We start from the raw sequence: 3,859 nt of genomic DNA, 5'->3' as shown, positions 1-3,859 counted from the left end.
CAGGCAACTGGTGAAAACAGCATGGTGAGCTAGATGTGGCAGGTGTCAAGGACTGGCTGGACGAAGAGAAGGGGTGGGGGGCTCCAGCCGAAGAACCCTCAGAGGGAACTCCAGAGGAGGAAGGCTCAGAGCCAGGGGACTGGTGGTGGGACACAGAAGAGTGGTCAGAGGGAGAAGATTGGTGGTAGGAGCTGTCGGAAACTGAAGGGGAAACAGGGTTTTGCACCAAGACAGAAATAAACCCACATAACCAATTTCAAAACAATATGTATGGTAATTGAGGAAGTTGCTTAAATCAGAACCCAGCCCTTATTCCAAACTCTGGTGAAATAATGATCCCCCCCCCCGCCCCAGTAATTTCAAAAGACTTTGGTTTCAACATTCAATCAACTCAAACACCACATTACAGGAAGATTTGTGTGCCCTGCTGAGTTACGTATTTCTCCAGTAAAGTGTGGTTGAAAAAATGTCCACGAAATAGTGTTTCCTGAAGAAAATGTCCATTAGATTAGTATTTCCCTGTCCTTCAACCAAGGAGGAGCCAGTGAGTTAGGGAGACCATATCAAAAGTGACTTCACGGGACGTGAGTTAGTGGCATCAAGATGTTTGCTATGCTGTGTAGCTTTCACAACTCAATGCTGAGTCGAAATGTCAATGCCATTTTTAAATGGCTACAAATAGTGGAATCTCATGCATGCCTAATGAGAAGCAAGCCTCATTGTTCAGCAGGGCTTACTTTTAAGTAAAAAGATATTTGGATTGCAGCTGAAGTAGATTCACATATGCATAACAGAATGCAAAACTCTTAAAAGAATGCAGAATCATTTCTATTATTTGCCGGGAGGGAAGTCTTATTGTAAAATATAAATCAGAGGCTTAAACTAACAATTTGTTCTCTGTTTGTTCCTTCCTTCTCCTTCTTTCCTCTTGCCATCTTTTATCTCTTCTTTTCATTAAAGAAAAAATTAGCTGTTGCAGAGAACACCGGCTGATACTTAGAAATTAAATGACAACGGGGGTTCATTGGGAGATGTCTAGCAACACTAAAAAACACGTGTTGTTCATTGGAGAGCAAGGAGATAACAAAATAGGTCAGCCAGCAGGACAATTGTTAAGAGTAAAATGATTAGTTATGACATTTCAAACACACACAAAACATCTGTCACACTGTCTTTGACTTGCTTTGTTCCAATGTGTTTTCCTGGGTGGAGCTGCAGCTACTCAAGAGGCCCAAAGAATACAGCAGAGGCATAAGAAAGGATAATAAAGTAGGATGGGTAAGCTGTATTATTCCTAAACAATAACTAGCAATGATGCTGCCAGGGCCAGACTTTGGAGCAAAAGTCCAGGGTTCAACTCAGCAAAATGAGCAGGTGGGCCCCCACAACACAGCATGTGCTTTACCATAATTTGAAGCAAGTGAAGAAATACCCATTACCTTCTAGAGGAGGGGCTTCATGCAAGCAGGGCTAGAGTAATCTTTTGATTTCAGTTCTCTCTGTTCCCCATTTTTCCAATTTTAAATTCATTACATTTCTGCAGCAATTTGCAATTTTTCATGAAAATTCATCAGCATTTTGATGAAAATTTCTTCTAATAAACAAATATAATATAATGCACTTTTGTATGTTAGTGGGTTGTTTTTGCTAATATGTGCATTTTTATGTACACTTTAATCTAGTATATGCATTTTTGACTGGAGAATGCCATTGCAAAATTCAGAGTTGTGTGAATTTTGAAGGGTGAGCATTGCTTTGCTTTGCTTTGCATATTGTTTCAGAAAGTGTGGATGTGGTAGGTTTACCTTTAAACATGAAATGAATCAAAGCACCCACCATCCCTAGCTGTAAGACCATTAATTCTAGAGTATGAAATTCCCTACCTGCACTACTAGTAACAAAGCCCTGATCCAAAATCAGCTTATGTTTTCTTCCCCCATACTATACCTTCTTTATTGGGCAGAGTTGATGTCGCTGGATCTGAAATTACTGGTCCCTTGCCTTGATAAAACAAGCAGCAAGAGTTGTAGCTCAGTGGTAGAGCATCTGCTTTGCAGGCAGAAGGTCTCTGGTTCAATCCCTGGCATCTCCAGGCAGGGCTAGAAGAGACCATTCCCGAAATACTGACGAGCCACTGCTAGTTAGTGTAGACAATATTGAGTTAGATGGACCAGGAAAGGCAATTTCCTGTGTTCCCGAGCAACATTGTACCCTGGGAAAGGGTTAATATTGTGAATTTGTATTAACTTTTTCACTAATATGTTTATTTTAATGCACTTAATATTTGCATTTTTATATTCAAAAATTGGCTGGAGGAATTGTACTGCAAAATTCAGATAAGAGTGAATTCTGAAAAATGTCTCTGTGTTGGTCTTCATATTGTTTTGGAATTGTGAATTTGATTGATTCACCTTGAAATGTAGATTGAATCAAATTTCTCTCCCATCCCTAGGCACCATGAATACAAAACCCACAGGTATCTGCATGTTAGATGCTAATCCAGACCTAATCTGAGTGATGAAGCATTTAGGGATGTATCTGCTACACAGAGAGAGAACATTTCCTGCTAAGATACAAGGAAATCCACTTGAAAGCACAACTGGTATTGCAACAATATGGATAGCATTGTTGGGGCATGCTTAGTCCCAGGAATGAAGCCTAAAACAAATGAACATTAACTTGAGTTTCTTCATCCAAAGTAGCCCTGAGTTAAAATCATTAGCAGTGAAAATTTTGCACCAGTGAAAACTTTTTGTACAAGAGAATTCAGAAGCAGATGTTGGTAATTTTGTTGAACAATAGATTGCACAACATTAAAACTCAGCCACCCGCTTGCACAAGACCCCTTGCACTAGCGGAGAATGTTGGATACATCTCAATAGTATTAGACTTGAGGCTTGAGCCTGACAAGAGGTTGCCTTCAGATTGCTGGAGGGACTCAAACACATACCAGAAATTTATGTTTGTGCAATTAAAGCGGATCAAAGGGCTCTATCCCCCTAGCTAAGGGCAACAAATCCCCCCCCCTTTTTTTAAAGGCCAGATTGTTCATAGTTAGAAAATTCACATGGAACTGCATTGAAAAGTGTGGGATGAAGAAATTAACAGGAAGATGTATATGTCACATGCAAATCAGGATGAATGAATGTTCCTTGTCATAGAACTGCCCCATAAAGAAATCAGAAGAAATGCTCAATAAAGACCAGTCATAGTTTAACCTGTGTATGAATGAATGATCAACAAACCTGTCATCTGAAGGAGCCCAGATATTTACACGAGCCCTATCTGGTTATTCCCACCCTCCCTTGCAATAAACAGGCCATGGGGGGTGCTGAACCTCTGAATGTTAAGGATGAAATTCTTTACTGAGAAAATTGAGGTTCCTAAATTACGTAGCGATCTTACTCAGGTACAAGAGCTTCCCTGCTGCAGATATTCAGTCCCTGACGCGTGGGGGCTTCAGGAATGGAAACGGGATATAATGGATGTAATGGAGTCAAAGGATTCATCCCTACTCACCTCCTCCCATGATGGTAATTGAAGAGGCAGATAACTGAATGGCACTATTGATGAATGACTTTCTGTACAGCACACCATCGACATGGGGTATTGGGGACCAGCGCTGTTGCCGCTGGCACCATTCACTGGGCAACCATCACATTCTATTTCCACCTACTTTCACTTGCACTATAAATAGAGGGTATGAGTTATTTATGCTCCTTGACCAATAACCCGCATGAGCTACGTTGCCCAGCTTTCACAAAAGCTCCAATTCTTCAGCTCTCACCTGTTATTGTATCTGTCATGCTAACCGTCGTGGCTGTCAGGAAAGATTTATTTCTTTATATGTGATGTGATG

The 3,859-nt window shown here is 40.7% G+C and overlaps 1 non-coding gene across 1 annotated transcript; it reads left to right on the top strand.

The window, feature by feature from the left end:
* Positions 1 to 2,020: 2,020 nt before the first annotated feature.
* Positions 2,021 to 2,092, top strand: TRNAA-UGC. Its single transcript has one exon. It is a non-coding gene; the product is annotated as a tRNA-Ala (tRNA).
* Positions 2,093 to 3,859: the final 1,767 nt, after the last annotated feature.

This window comes from Lacerta agilis, chromosome 5 (assembly GCF_009819535.1).
Source record: "Lacerta agilis isolate rLacAgi1 chromosome 5, rLacAgi1.pri, whole genome shotgun sequence".
Taxonomy (NCBI): Eukaryota; Metazoa; Chordata; class Lepidosauria; order Squamata; family Lacertidae; genus Lacerta; species Lacerta agilis.
Note: the sequence above shows the minus strand (reverse complement) of the source record. Positions and strands in the feature narration are given on the sequence as shown.